The sequence below is a fragment of the Neolamprologus brichardi genome, chromosome 3 (assembly GCF_056152115.1).
Source record: "Neolamprologus brichardi isolate AB-2024 chromosome 3, ASM5615211v1, whole genome shotgun sequence".
NCBI classification, from domain to species: Eukaryota; Metazoa; Chordata; class Actinopteri; order Cichliformes; family Cichlidae; genus Neolamprologus; species Neolamprologus brichardi.
Window position 1 is genome coordinate 26,606,386 of NC_142106.1, and position 16,659 is coordinate 26,623,044.

At 40.5% G+C, this 16,659-nt stretch overlaps 1 protein-coding gene and 1 non-coding gene across 3 annotated transcripts in view; one reads left to right on the top strand and one right to left on the bottom strand.

Annotated features, from left to right (window-relative positions):
- htr2cl1 (5-hydroxytryptamine (serotonin) receptor 2C, G protein-coupled-like 1) overlaps positions 1–16,659 on the top strand; it is a 222,828-nt gene that overhangs the window by 2,896 nt on the left and 203,273 nt on the right. The window lies entirely within an intron of this gene.
- On the bottom strand, positions 9,911–9,983 carry trnak-cuu (transfer RNA lysine (anticodon CUU)). Its single transcript has one exon. It is a non-coding gene; the product is annotated as a tRNA-Lys (tRNA).

The window sequence follows — 16,659 nt, forward strand, 5'->3', positions numbered from 1 at the left end:
AAGTCACGACTTCTAATCTGTTGATTGGTCTCAGTGAATGTAAATTTTCTTCATTTCGACAACATATTTACATTTTTCATGTCCACAAATACAAATTTGTGTTGTGCTTTTCCTTCAGCTAAAGCCCTAACTGTAACTGTGTGGACACTGGCTTCTGCATGACCACTGGTTTCAGCATCAGGACTGCCATAACAAAAGATCATATATACTATTGTCTGTCCATACAGATGTCTTAGGTAATAAAAAAGAATATGATTTGTGCCACATATTGTTTAGAACATGGTACAATAGCATTATAATTTTGGAGAGGTATCCACAGAAGAGCTTCATCTATCTGGGTCAAAAGTCTCCTGGATAGATCGTGGGAAAGGTGTTCCACGTCCAACCAAGCGAAGTCCCTAAAGGTAGACAAATGCTGCCAAGATCACATCTCCCAGCTAACTTTCTGGAGAAGGGGCATCTTGGTATTCCCCAGGAAGAACAGGCTGGACAGAGAAACCACCTCCCAGAATTTGTTAAGCAGTAGATAATGCATTAAAGGATGGATTCAGAGGGTTCTGGATAGTCGAGGCCTCACCTAGAATGCAAGTCAGTCTAGTTCCAAATTACACAAAGTCAGACTGTGGACAGTCCTGTTTTATTACATGGGTCTGAGGTGTGTGCAGGTATTTGCATTTTTGGATAATCCTTTATTGATACCAACATTGTATTTGACTTTTTTTTGTAGGCCCACTTCATCATTTGTATTTTGATTCTTTATTTGTTTTCTCTGTGGACAACAGTAGACCTTCACAGGCCTTCCAGGACACGTCTCTCTTAATCATATCACAGTGTAGAAAGAAAGCAGAACAATCTGAGAACAAGAGCTGAGAAAAAGTGTGTCTCAGCTGTCCAAAAGGTCTACTGTTATTAGTTTGAGTCAGTGTTTTGTCAGAAAAACATGCCAGCCTTGATGAAAGGGACTGATACGCTTGGAGGCATATGATTCAGATGAACTGGACACAGGTCTCACCTGGAACTCGATTCCCGTCATTATTTGTAATAGACTACTGGTGAATGTGGAACTGCCAGGCAGGAGGAAAAAGTAAAGGCCACAGAAAAGATTCATGGATGTAGTGAAGGAGGACACGCAGAGGGTTGGTGTAAGGAAGTGAGATGGAGGCTGATGAACCCTGAAATGAAAAAGAAAAAGAAGAGCACTATTTTTCTTCTACCCTGTTACCATTTGGAATTTATATCAGAGAAAATATATCAGAGAATTAGTTGGACGTATAATGCATTGCAAGGTTCTGACTAATGCTTGTTGGTGACTTAAACATTAGTTTTTCTATCGAGGCTTTAGAATTTGACCACAGTTGCTTTGTGGTTTCCTCCAGTTACCTGTATTTTTAGATCCACAGCTAGCTGAGGCTGGACTAGGTTGCTTCATGTTACTGCATGAGGGACAGAATCAATCTTGTGGATTTGAATCCTGATTGCAGAACAGCACTCTTGCGCAGTTCCCATACAAATATTTTTTTATTTAGCTTTAATTCTCCTCCGTGGATTCCCTGCGAGTCACGCATGGCCGCAAGCTCAGACAGAATTGCAGTGATTGCCAATTCTGGTGTTCTATGGCAAACACCAATCAGATTCCTAAGTGCTAATCATTGAGACCAGGATCCACTAAAGGTTTTGTAGTGCTCTGCCGATGCTAATCCTGTTCTGCCTTGCACAAAGGAGCAGATACCAGTCCTGCTGATGGGTTAAGGACCGTCTATGGCCCTGTCCAGCTCTCCTAAAATAACTGTCTGTCTCCTAGAATTTTGTCCATGTTCATGAGACTGAGCAAACCTTCTGGCAATGGCACATCTGGATGTGCCATCCTGGAGGAGTTGGATTACCTGTGCAATCTCTGTAGGGTCCGCAGATTGCTGATCTCTACCCTATTCAAATGCAAAACTAGTAAAAAAAAACAGAAAAGATGAGGAGGCAGAGAATGCCAGTGGCCTCCACCTGTAAAACAATTCGCATTGTGGGTGTTGTCTCAATCTTGCCCGTCTACTGCACCTGTTGTTAATTTCGTTAACATCAAAGCAGCTGAAGCTAATTAGCGGCCCAGGTCAATATCCCAGAAGTTTAGGTGACTTGATGCTATACTCTGATTAAAAAGTTTTCCTTTAATTATAGGCCTGCTGTGGTTGCTTCAAAAAGGTCAAATTATATCAGATTTTTTTTAAAAAACAACTTAAAAACTGAAAATGTAGCTATCAAAATGTCTTTTTTCCTCTGTTTTTTGCAAGAATTAGTGAATTCTGAATTAGTGGCATGCTTTTGTGTGTCAGTAAAAAGGAGTGATTGCCAGCTGTGAAAGCAGTTCTAATACAGGCTTTTTAAGAGGCTCTTAACTGTAAGAAAAAGACTTTTTTATGAGCTGCAATCATCTTTTGATCTTTAAATATTGATCACTGAACACTTATGAGAATGATAGTCTTTTTTCTGGACATCAAAACTGCCTGCAGTGCTTCATACTGAAACCAATTACTTGTGCGGTTAGGATAGGGAGTTGAAACAAAAAAGGTGTATGAAGTTAATATTTAAAAAGGTTTGAAGTAGTATCAAAAAATCCAAATGAGGATTTAGTTCTGTGTCTTTATTGCATCAACGGGGACTTAAATAGAGGGGAGATTTAATTATGGATGGATAGCGCAATAATTAAGGATTTACATGGCTGAAGATATGACAAAGGGCACTGTTTTAGTCTGGTTAAATCACCAAACATTATTCCAGAGAAAGGCTTTAATGGCTTTCACTGGAGAAACAATGCGATACATTTATATGTTGGAAGCCTGTTTCTTTACACAGTAATTGTTTTACAGTTTGATCTTAAAGTATTTGGACACTGTCGTGTGTTACTGGATTGTATAGCTTTAACATTTTAAGATCCAAATCACCAGTGCGACTCATCCTGCAACAACAACAGCGAAGAAGTCATTCTTGAATTTTGCAATTAAAGGTAAGATCTAAGAAAATAAGTGTTTCAGGTTTAGTTTTAGGGATTTTATACATTTCACAAATTATTTTATTACCGATGTTGAAGTATATCGCATATAAGTTACATTGGTTTTGTCAGTAACCACTTGTATTCAACAGCTCATGGGCCAAATTTTTAAACAGGCCTCACAAGTTGCTACAACAAAAAAAAGAAAGGCAATGTAATGAATGACTTATTGTGCAACAGTGAAAGTTTGCCATCTTGTGCACATCTGCCTGCTCTTCTACCAGACCGCTTTCTTTTTGTCTTTCTATCTTTTCTGCAATCCTTGACCTTGTCAGCTCTGCTCCTCAGACCTGAAACCTGTCCGATTAGGCTTCTGTGCCTGGGACTTCACCCATTATTTGCTCAGATTAGTTCCCCACACTGTGGATTTCTCTTGGTTAAGCCAGGGTTACCCCGCTGCTCTGCACAGCCAGCAGTGTGCCGGATTCTCCATGTGTCTCCAACCCTATTGTGCCCGAAAATAATTGTTCAGCTTTTATCTAACTAAAATCCCCCATCAAGCTAGTCCTGCCTCGTGGTAGAGCAGTCTTCAAAATATCTTACTTCAATAGATGTTACTAGGCAACCTGGTGTGCAACAACCATTGAGCACAGTGTTTTACATTCATATCTGTGGAATCAAAATGACTTAAAAGTTCTACGTATAAATGGACATATTTTTGTTTTTCTTTTCATCCCATGCACCCCCAAATTCACGACATGATTAAAGAATCCGTTTTAGGAAATGTCATGAAATACGAAATTATGGGGTTTCATTTAAAAAGACAAATGTCTAAAATGGTGAGTAAGTGTAATTAGGAAAGGTTTAAAATCAATCAATCCTGTTTTCCCGCCATTTTATTTTTTTTACCTGGAGTCAGGGTCCCATCTTAAACAACCTTACATTAGACCATAGAGGAATGGGCTGGAAAAAAACATATTTCACATCATTGCATTAGCCTTGAAATAGGTTTAATTCTTCAAGTGTGCTCCTAGTTTCTGAATGCAAACATGTAAGTAAACTTACATGTAACTTGATTATTATTTTTACTTGCATTTTTTGCAAACCTAAAAAAATATATAGCATATTACAGCTTTAAAGGTGAGGAGACAGGAATACAGAGCCAACTATACAGTCTTGGGTTACTTTTATCACAGAGATCTTGAGAGGCTTCATATGTCTCGTGTATAGAGGTTTATCTCTGAGAGACAAGTAAACATGCTGCAGTGAGCTTAGAGGATTTGAAAACATAAAAAAGGGAAAAAACTAAACTAAAGAGAAAAAAAGAACAAATCAGAGAAGGCAAACAAGATGCTGGCCTTTCGTGGTTTTTGACCTTTTCTGTCATTTGCTGTGTGGATCAAATTAAATGGAACTGCCTCTCAGTCTGGTAGTTAAATTCACCAGGTCACCAGGGGCAGAAATAATCCGCTCTAATTCCAGTTGCCGACCTCAATGTATGGTTGTGAAAATCCCAATGGCTTTGTTATCTGTAAAGATGTGTGGCCACTTATTTAACATCATTTAAGGTCTCTTTGTATTATCTGACTCACATATTACAGTGAATATGATGAAAGAGTATCCTCAGCCACAACAATTTTTTGTAGCACTTATACAGAAGTACTATGGTGAGACAACAGTTAGTATGTGGCTGAAACTGTCTGTTACACAGTGGGTTTCAGTCAGTTTGTACATGTATGGCATGATGAGAAAACACACTTTGGACAATGCTGTGCTATGACAGACAATTACATAGTGAGAAAACTGAAAGATCTTCTGTAATTCATATGATCAGATTTTATATCCACTACTGTAAGTGGTTAGATTTCATAGGATGGAGAAAAACACACACGTCCAAGTCCAATTTCAAATGGCCAATACAATGTAAAAGCCGATCACAAATTCTTTTTTTAACCAAATTCCCATTTTTTGTAACACCCACAGAACGCTGATGCTGATTTGAATAATTCTCTTGCCACAAGCTCCAGAGTGTCAAACTGCAGGCACATTCAACATTCAGTTCAAAGACAAACTGAAAATAAAGCTGCTAGCATGAAGCACCCTCAGCTGGAGGAATAACTCAATTATCTGAAATAATTCTGTAAACAAGATTGGTTCATTTTGGATTCTGCTTAAAGCCTTTGCTGGCCATTTTAAACTTTTTTTTGTCCTCGGGTATAATGCCACAGTGAAAGCAGTTCAATAAAAAGAAAATGTAAGGCTGATGAGAAATAAATTGAATGTTCTCAGAGCAATGTAAAGGTTTGAACAATGTGAAAAGACCAGGGAAAAAGAACAGTACCTCAAGGAAAATGAAAACTAAATTAAAATAATGATTTGGATATAATTAAACGGACGCCGCTCTTCAGGTTGGTTTTTTTTAAGCAACATATATAGACCTCACACCAATACACTGCAAAAACATGTGTCATCCAACTTTAAGGCTAAAACAGATACTTCTGTAGCATCCCTCAATATTTTCCAGCCTTACTAGAATAATGTCCTTAAATATGTTTACATTTACATTAAAGCATCACTTTATTAGGTATATCTTGGTAATTCTGGGTTGGACCACTCTTTACCTTCAGTAATGCGTGTGTCGACTTCACTTCCATGGTGTGAATTTCCCGTTCAGTTACATCCCAAAGGTGCTGCATCCTCACAGGATGGATCTATGCTTTCATAGTGTTTGTGCCAAACTTTGACCCTACCATCTGATTGTTGCAGCAGAAATTGAGACTCATCATACCAGACAGGAGTCACACTTAGTGTTGTGCTACGCTGCTGTAGCACTTCTGCTTCAAGATTTGACGTGCTGTGTATTCTGAGATGATGTCTGTGAAGGTTCTCAGTCATCCAGGTCATCGTAGGACAGACGCAACAACATTGTCATCCCCTATGTAGCCGGTGTATCAGAAAAACTCAGGAGGGTTTTCTCCAAGCATGACATCCCGGTGCATTCCAGACCCAGCAACACGCTCAGACAAAAACTGGTTCACCCGAAAGACAAAACTCCAAAACACAGACTTAACAATGTGGTGTACACGGTACAGTGCAGCGAGGAATGCCCAGACCTCTACATTGGAGAGACCAAACAGCCACTTCACAAGTGCATGGCACAACATAGAAGGACAAGACTCAGCTGTCCATCTGCATCTTAAGGATAAAGGGCACTCTTTCGAGGATGCCAATGTTCACATTTTGGACAAAGAGGAGTGAAAGAAGCCATTTATGTCCACTGTGAGCGACCATCTTTGAACAGAGGCGGTGGTTTACGACACCAACTGTCTGCCATCTATAATCCAGTTTTGAGTTTCCTCCCCAGACGCCTTAACGCCCACTCACATCCTGGGCCATCTGACCTCAGGAATTCGCATGATAAGGTGGGGCCAGGTTTCACAATCACCCAAAACTCTGGCTGTTTGGAACCCACACCCAGTTTCACACCTTGGCTCGGGCGATTAGAGGATCATCAGGGGGTCCTTTTGTCCCTCTGTGGGGAGATACTCCCACTAGGTTTATATCTTGGACTCCCCACCATTTGACCTTAGAACTGCAGAAGCTTCTCGGATGAGAGGTGAAACGTCCTCAAGCAACTTAAAGAAGTCCAGGCGCTTTTCTTTGCAAGCTCCTTTGATTCTGAGATGATCTTCTTCATACGAGTGGTTATTTGAGTTATTTCCTCTATTTTAGCCATTCTCCATAAACCCTAACCCTTAAATCCCAGCAGATTACCAGGTTCTAAAATTTTCTGACCAGATCATGTGGCACCAAAATTCATGCCACATTCAAAGTCATTTAAATCACCGGCTTTATATGTTGATAGAAGGCAGGATGGATCCACGCTTTCGAGTTGTTTACACCAAATTTTGAGCCCACTATCTGAATGCATCAGAATTCAAGACTCATCAGATGAGGCAATGTTTTTCCAATCTTCTGTTGTCCAGCTTTGGTTAGCATGTATAAACTATAGCTTCAACTGTTTGTAGCTGACAGTTGTGACACCTGCTGTTGTCTTCTGCTGCTGTGCATTCAGAGATGCTCTTATGCGTACCTTGGTTATAATGTGTGGTAATTTTTAATGAATGTTGCAGTCTGAACATTTATATATATATATATATATATATATATATATATATATATATATAAAGAGAGAGAGAGAGAGAGAGTCAACTCATTCGGATGAGCTCGCCAGTGTGCTCAGATGTACCAAATTCTAGGTGATACTGTCGTATCAAGCTGTGTTGCTTCTGCTCCCTGTAGCATCCTTTGAAATCATATGTAAGTGCAACGTAAAGTGAGAATTACATCCCATCTGGCTCCTTGTAGATTTCACTTGGTACGTGCCGTGGCCACTGCTATCTGTTCCCATTCATATGCACCACTCTGACTGCAGAGTTATTTTACAATTTCCTTGCTGTTTGATCTCCTTCCAGCTCTCCACTCTGGGACTGTCACTCTAGACGGATGTGCACAGGGAGTTAAAACAGACAACGAGAGCTGGGGGAAAGAGAGTGTGTGGAATCAAGAGGGACAGGTGAGAGAGTAAGATTGACATGGGAAGCAGGTGAAAAGTAGATGGAGACAGGTGAGAGTCAGCTGTTTACTTGCTTCATGTTCACACCCGTCCTCTTTCCCAAGCTGTCAAACAGCCATTTTGTTAAAGCTGTTGGCATCTAGTGCCAAACAGTAGCCCGCCACTTAACACTTAGGTCATAGCTGTGGTGAGACTTGGTTTTTCTCACTGTAAACTCCCTTAAGAGTTCAGTTCTGTCCTAAATCAGCTGCATCCAGCATGGGACTTGAATCCTTGACCCTGAGGTTAAGAGTCTGCCAACTGAGCTAGCTAGACTTGACGGCTTGTGAAATAGATATGACATTTTCTACTCAAGTTGAGCACTCAAAGTGCTTCCTAATACAAGTCTTATTTACCCATAAATTCATACATTTCTGTTTCTATCAAATCTGATGAATCAGTGGAAACTTGGCGTTCCATGTCGAATCAAAATATTTCATCATGTGAAACCTCCCAAAGTTCTACTTTGTGGATTGCTTTGCCTTTTGAGTAACTTCTTAAGCTTGCCAGATTTTGTAGTAATTACCAGCAGTTTAATTTACATTGTAAGTAAGTTCTCCACTGTGACTGAAAGCCTCAGTCAAAGTGGATCATTCTGATCAATCACTCTGATTTGTTGCAGTAGGACTGTTCAGCTGATTAACCCCTTTCTCATGAGGTCTAGCAGGCAGTGTGTTTTTTTTATGATGGTCGAAAAAGCGTGAAGTTGTCGTCTACATCCGTTTTTCGGCATACCTCAGGTGATTTCAGAACTTCGGGTCATACTATGTTTGCATGTAGCTAATCTGATCTGGACTGATCACCTGGGGAAGCACACCATCAGGTCACAGGCCATTTATCGATTGACGTGCAAACAATCAAGTTCTGCTAGCCAGCTGGGCTTTGCATCATTTCTGTTGTTGAACTTATAATGTCATTGTTTCTTTACCCCTCGTGAATTACTTGGACTATTTTTCGTTCCATGAACTTGACTAGAATTGACAGGAGAGTTCCAAAATGTGGAGTGGATTTCTCTTTTTTTTTCTTAATAAATGAACTGAGTTAACTGGAACTGAACTGATCTAGCCATGTCTGAGAATTTCTGTTTCAATTAGCGGTTGTGAACACATTGTTTCCTTAACAGCCCCTTATCCATCAATACCTACTCGGTTCCCCTACCACCTAATGTGCGTGGTTGTCTTCATAGCAATTTTGCTGAGCATCCCGTGATGTAATTGGTATGCGAGACGGATGCAACAACGAAGGTGGACATCGAGGCGAGGCGGCTTTTTGTCGGACTCACGGAACATGACATTTTGTAGCCATTTCTCTCATTGCTGCATTTCAAAAGTGGCAGTTTTGGTGAATCAGACACTCATGACTCATCAAGCAAAGCCCCTGACCAGCCAATTGGTGGCATGGAGTCTGACGAAGGCAAGGCAAGTTCATTCATAAAGCACAATTCAACAACGAGGTGATTCAAAGTGCTTTACAGAGACATTAAAAAACAAAAACAAATAAAAAGCATGATTTAAAATTGATTAGAAAAAAAAAACAGTAGATAAAATCAGAACAGTGGATAAAATCAGTAGTTAAAATGTAAGTTTTGAAATTTAAGCTTAAAAGTGTGGATTTGGTGTTTTATTCAAATGCAGAAGAGAACAGGTGAGTCTTCAACCTGGATTTAAATAAACTGAGTGTTTCAGCTAATATGAGGCTTTCTGGGAGTTTGTTCCATTTATATGGAGCATAAAAGCTGAATGCAGCTTCTCCGTGTCTGGTTCTGACTCTGGTAACTGATTAAAAACCAGATCCAGATGACCTGAGGGATCTGGAAGGTTCATACTGGGTCAGGAGGTCACTGATGTATTTTGGTCCTAAACCATTCAGAGCTTTATAGACCAGCATCAGAACTTTAAAGTCTATCCTCTGACGGACAGGCAGCCAGTGTAAAGACCTCAGAGCTGGACTGATGTGGTCCACTTTTTTGGTCTTAGTGAGGACTCGAGCAGCAGAGTTCTGAATGAGCTGTAGTTGTCTGACTGATTTTTTAGGTAGACCTGTAAAGATGCTGTTACAGTAATCAAGCCTACTAAAGATGAATGCATGGACTAGTTTTTCCAGGTCCTGTTGAGACATCAGATCTTTTTTCCTTGAAACATTCTTGAGGTGATAGTAAGCTGATTTTGTTATTGTCTTAATGTGTTTTTCTAAGTTTAGGTCTGCATCCATCACTACACCCAAATTTCTTCGACAAACTCACATTTTAGTACTTGCTCAGCTCACTTGGGACCCTGGCTGAGCAGGTAGCAGGGCGTTCTGTTCTAAATCCTCATTGCCCAGCATGGGGGTTGAACCCACAACCCTGAGATTAAGCGTCTCATGCGCTACCGACTGAGCTAGCCAGGCTTGGTGCCTAAAGGTTGCATGGTTACGTTCAGTAAACATGCACATTTTAACCGCCCTTGCAATGATTTGTTAAACCAAAGGCTGTGGTTTCAGTGCCTATATGAAATTAAAAACACTGGTAACAACAAAACCTCCTTGTACTTTGTATAACACCCACAGAATATAAATTGACAGACGCGAGTTATTCTTGGATTCAAGTTTGTAATTTACTACCGGTTATTTGTATCTGTGCCTCATTTATATGCGTGATAACTTTGTAAGATAACGACACAGCAACAAGGAGTGAACGTGAGCATGAATGGTTGTTTGTTTCTCTATGTTAATGCTGCACTTGACTGGGGAGAGTACGTAGTGGTGTACCCCACCTCTTACCCCATTACTGCTTAGATAGGCACTACATGAGCTGTGACTCTGAATTCTTTTGATAATCTGATGTACTTGTATGTTGAACTTTGCACAGTTGTCCCATTTATTTATTTTCCTTATGTTCTTCAAATGTTGTTGTCTTGGTTTGGCTTTTCATGACAAGGCGAGCTGAATCAAAGTCTTTCTCGAAGCAAGTTCTTTACTCACGTGCCATGTTGCGATGCCTGCAGGGAGTTATTTAAAATCACGTATCTGAATGAATGTGGAGGGTTGTGAAAATCTGACGTAAACTGATTGTACAGGAGACAAATAAAAGTACAGACAGCATGACAGTGTTCTGCATGCTTCTTGACAAATATTGTAAGTCAAGTCAAGTCAAGTCAAGTTTATTTATAAAGCACATTTAAAAACAACCAAGGCTGACCAAAGTGCTGTACAATAAAATACAAATATAAAATACAATAAAACACAAGTACATAAAACACCTCACTGATAAAACAATAAGTTAATACAGTAAGTTAAGCCTTGCTAAAAGCCAATGAGAAGAGGTGAGTTTTAAGAGCAGTTTTAAAAGTTCCTAGGCTTGTGGAGAATCTGATGTGAGGAGGTAAACTGTTCCACAGTCTGGGTGCAGCCACAGCAAAAGCCCTCTCTCCCCTAGTCTTTAACCTGTACCTGGGAACATCTAAAAGCATCAGGTCTGCTGACCTCAAAGATCTCCTGGGGCGGTAAATGCTAAGAAGCTCTGCCAGGTAAGGAGGTGCAGTACCGTTAAGAACCTTAAAAACCAGCAGTAAAATTTTAAAATCAATCCTAAAAGCAACTGGGAGCCAGTGGAGAGAGCAGAGGACCGGAGTGATGTGGTCTCTCTTTTTGTAAGCCTAAATTAGACTTAAGGAGATAGTTATAGAGATCCTCCATAGTCAAAGCATACATGCAAAACATTGTCTGAAAAACACAAGTCGGTATCTGAAAGGTTACATGGAGACAGAATAAGATCATATGGACCATTTCATTTCATTCAGTAAAGTCAGCTTGACAAAGAAAAGTAGCAGTCATCACTTTTCACTGAGAACTTCAAGGAAAGATAGGAATTTTGAGTGACTGTTGCTGTAAATAAAACGTCACAGAAATCAGAAATAAATGGTATTGGAAAGAGTCGCTCCCTGTTGTCACAACAGTGTTGTGTCTCCAGGTATCAAGGACGTTTGCTTGAGAACAGACCGTGCCTTCAGAAAGGTACAGTGTATGACGCGTCGCTTCTGTAGTCATACAGCTGTATAAAACCCAAGTGGCTCGTGCTTATCTGTACAGTACAGTGGTCGTGACTAAAAACATGCTCCCCTCGGACGTTCGTTAATCTGCACTCTCCAAGTTATCAGACAGCGCGAGCGAGTGCAGCTGTAAAAAAAATCAGTGCACATCGCACCTGTACGCATTAGCACACGAACACACACTTGAAGCAAAGTTGCAAGATTGTCATTTAATAAGGCAGCCACGACAGAAGCATTCATGCACCTGTGCACATGCAGTTAAACGAACATGTAAATGCTATTCTTGCTGTTAACTTTTGAGTTTTGGATTGCTGAAAGCAGTACCACACACACACACACACACGTTTTACCCCTCGCCACATGCCATATTCCAAGTATGTCCCACAGGTACCTGCAAAGTTTCCATCAGGGGAAAGAATTAGCTTCACACCTGTCAGTGGGCGTTTGTGTCTTTGCATATTGTGCGCCATGGCTAAGCAGCACTGAGACTACATAAAACTCCCTGATGTCATTTGCCAAGTGGTGGAGGAGCTTAAAATATAAATGAGTGAGCACACACAGAGACCATAAGCCTGCTGCAGGAATTCAATTAAATAAGGAAATCAAATGTTGGCATGTTAGAAAAATGTCAATCGCGTCCTCGCCCTCTACCTTTTTTTGTCCCCCATATATACGTCCCTCTCTGATTACAGTTTGTTTTGATGTGATCGACGTAAAAGCGAGACAGAGCCTGAGTGGTGGGAGCACCTCCAGGCTCTGGGAAATAATCATGTAAAACTGAGATTTTTGTTTATTTATTTATTTATGTGTTTATTTGAGTGCTGAAAAAATGATTTCAGCTATGAAAGCCTCGCCGCAGGCGGTTTGTCTTTCTCTCTCCTCTTGTATTTTCCCATAATTCCTCTGCCTCTCTCTTGCAATCGTCCTTTACTCTTCTTCAGTTTCACCTTTGTTCATCATCGCTATTGTTCATTCTCTTCCTCTTGCTCCATCAGCACTCAGTCTTTTTGTCCGCTCTGCCCTTATCCCTCTCCTTTCTCCCTTCTTCATTCCTTGATTTTTGTCTTTCATTTTATTTCTTTTTTCATAAAGTCCAAAGATACAAAGATCCATGCAGTCTCTTAATCATTGAATCCATGTGTTTTCAGTCCCATTGCAACAGGTGTGTAAAAACAACAACCCAGCCATCTGCCTTGACAAACATTTATGAGAAAATGCATCATTCTAAAGATCTCACTGATTCAAACATGCTGGATGCTGCCAGTGCAACAAGTCACTTCATACAATTCTTCCCTCCTAGATATTCCGCCATCAACTGGAAGTGGTGTTACCACAAAGTGGAAGCGTTTAGGAAACACATAGTCAGTCAGAGCCACAGAGCTCCAAACCTCCTCTGACATTAACATAGAGACAAGAATTTCATGGTAGTTTGTGATTGTGTTTATGGTCCATATTGTTTATGGTCAATCTAAAATAGCTGCACGTGTGGTCTTTGTTAAAGCTGTGATGCTCCATGACAACAGGTACCCTAATCTGGATAAAACCCGGGGCTGAGAAAATGGATGGGCATTACTGACTTCATTGTTGTGCTTAAATTGAACTCCCATTGTCCCTGCTGTTAAAAATCCCCTGTAGTTTGAATCTGCCACCCCCACCCCACCTTTCAGCGTTATGGAAGGCTCTAAGCGGATGATGAGCAGTTTGTGTTGTTCAGGGTGGACCTTGGGCAAATATTGCTGTCTCGTAAGACCAAAGATCTTTTTGTTTTGTGCCATCAACGTTCTTTAAATGATGTTTGGGAAACTTCAAGTAGGATTCATGTGTAGCCCCAAGAAAGATCGACTGTGAGTGCTGATGGCCGCAGAGAACCAATGTAGCCTTGTTAGACTTCCCGGTGGGAGGACTGGTTACTCAATTTGGCTGGAGAGACAAATCTTGCAAGAGTCCTGGTGGTTCCAAACTTTTTCCATTTAACGGCCATGAGACCGCTGTGCTGCTGGAAATGCTCAGAGCTCCAGACATAGGTCTGAGCCCTGATCTATGGCACTCCACAATTTAATCACAGCAGTCTACAGAGAGTTGCTTGGATTTCATAGCTTTTTCCTCCCTGCTGTGTAGTGTTGAATAGAGGACATATATATATATATATATATATATATATATATATACACACACAAGCAGGAGTGAAACCCTCTAAACTGCATCCAATACATTGAGTTAATCACATCCAGTAGAGTTCTAGACACATCTCAAGGGTAGTTAAAGCCAAAGCAAAGGGTTTAAAGATTATTCTAAATTTAGACATGTAGTTTAAAAAAAAAATCTGAACACATTTTGTCAGTTTGTTGTGAATTTTTTGATTACTGATTGATGCAACGCTGATTTCTTCAGTTTTAAAAAGAAATCTGCATGAAGGGGTCTGAATAGTTTGTGTCTCGTGGAGTTTACGCCTTTGTCTGGATTCTTTTCTTTTACCAGTTTCCTCTTTTTTTTAAATTCTGTCATCATATTGTAGACCATCCTTCTCAATCCTTACTTGTTACCTCATATTTGGACTTCCCTTCTCGCCTTAACTTCCACATCTCCCTCATTTCTTCTATTTTGTTTCCATTAGTCTTTTCCTCCTTATACTGTGTTTCTTATTCCTGCTGTTTTTTCTCTAAATTATGCTTTTTTCTTTGCTTTGAGCCATCATTCTGTTTGGGTCTCTCCTCACTCTCCTCCATCCTTCCTTCCCTTTTATTGAAGCGAATTCCTTCCCTACAGCACACACCCTGGGCTGCATGCTTCTTAGCCTCCCTTGTCATGTCGTTCTGTCTTTATCCTCCCACCTTTCTTCTGTCTCTGATCCTTTTTACTCCCTTCATCTTTTTTCTTCATGGTCAGTCTAGTCTCTTGTTTGCCTCCTTGTCTTATTTTACCTCCTTCTATACTTACAAGCTTACCTCATTTTCCTCCCTCCCCACTTCCTAGTGTTTCTAATCTGTTTGTTGCTCCTCTCCTTCATTCGCCTCCTGTCTTTTTGTTCCTGCTTTGTTCCTCTCACACTCCCCTGGGTTTTTCACTCCTTGGCTTTGTCTGTCATACAAACCATGGCTTTACCCATCCTCCTGTCTCGTTTCTTCTCTTAAAACTGTCCTTTCTTTCCACTCTTTATCTGTGCTATCGTCCTCCTTTCATATGCACTTAATCTTCTTCCCTTTCTTATTATTTCTTCTTCTGACTTTTCTTCCTTCATTGCCTCTCCCTGTGCCACTTTTCCTTCCCTCCCCCTTCGTCCCCTTCTACCTTTCATTTTTTCCACCTGTTTTGTATTCCCCCCACCTCTTTTCTCTCTGAAACCTTAAGGAACAGTCCTGCAGTGTGACTGTGTCTGATACAGTTCCTACACACACATACACACACACACACACACACACACACACACACACACACACACACACACACACACACACACACACACACACACACACACACAGAGTCTCTGGTTAGTCTTCACTTGAAGGTGATGTGCTTTGGGGATTTGTTTGCTCCACTGCTGTCTGACAGTTTGACACACACACATATACACTTCAACTACCATACATGCTGCTAAGCACAGTTTACTCGCAAAAAATCCTCTCTCACTTGTCAGTTTATCAACTTCACATCTCCCCACCCCTCTGCTCTGCTGTTTATTTTTCATTCTTTCATCCGCGCACTCATTAAAGTGCGTCTAGCTCAGCGTGCCAAGGATGCCGCTAAGTCTGCGAGGGATAGAGGGTCTTTATTCGCTACTCAAAGTCATCGGGTGGACAGCTTGAAACACTGTCTCTAGGAACATTAAACTGTAACATTAAAGCTTCATTAAGCCAGCTTAGGTGAGTCCATTAATCACAGATACTTAACCTTTGATGATGTCACTGACATGCACACGCTCAAACTCATAGATTTAATGGTCATGGCCTCGCTGCACAGTAGAGCGTAATTAGCTTTTTCATTCATTTTCTTGTCGCAGCTGAATGTGCGTAGCAGAAAAACAATAATGAAGGAAACATTGTTTGAGAAGCTAAACATTACCGACCAAGGACCAAAGAACCGTGTTACATCCTTGCTGTATTGCAGATTTCAAACATACCTGATCTTTTGGAAAAGAAGACATAGGAGAAAAAAAAAACGTTAATGTTAAATTAGCTACAGCACAAAGACCATTGTGACTTTTGACATTCTGGTGATTAGCAGATGACAGAAAACTCTTTACGTGGTCTTTGTTTTCATGGCACAAATCTCAGCGTGACTGTGGCTGATTTAGGTCATTTGTCTCCACTTTAAACCCCACTTTTTAAAATCGTGCAGGCCATGAAGCTAAGCTGCAGTCACAGCTGGTCAGATGATCTCAGTGCTGACAGCTCAGCTTATACGCTTTTGTACATCCATTCAGCAGATGTTGTATAAAGTGCGCTACTCGAGCTGCTTTCACCAATAGCTGCTCCACATCTGAAACCCATCAATGCCACAACAGTGCAAACTTATTGCAATTATTGTGCAATTAACTTGAGATCTTGTTGTCTTTGAAATGGTTGCTTTGAAGACTGCGCCCTCTCACAGTCAGTTGCTCTTTTCAAAGTGACCTTGAGGGGATCAAGAAACTTCACTCTCATGTCTCTTCACCATTTAAACAGGTCAAGTTGACAGTTGCATGCAATCTGTTTGTGATCTGTTGCTGTCTGCATACTCTCTATAAATTCCTGTTGAGTACCGTATTTTCCGGACTACAAAGCGCACCTGAATATTAGCCGCACAAGCTAAAATCAGGGGAAAATCCTGTTTTGTACATACATTAGCCGCACCTGACTAAAAGCCGCAGGTGTTTCAATGTTGACTTATCATATGTAAGAGAATATGCACAAAGGGAATTGTCAGGAAAGAGATGGCTGTTTGGAGACACATCCCTTTTATTAATATTTTGAAAAACAAGTTATGGGTACATATTTGCATAACTTTTTAGGGTATATGTACAAGTAGCGGTAATTACAAGTACGAAACATGTACTGTGC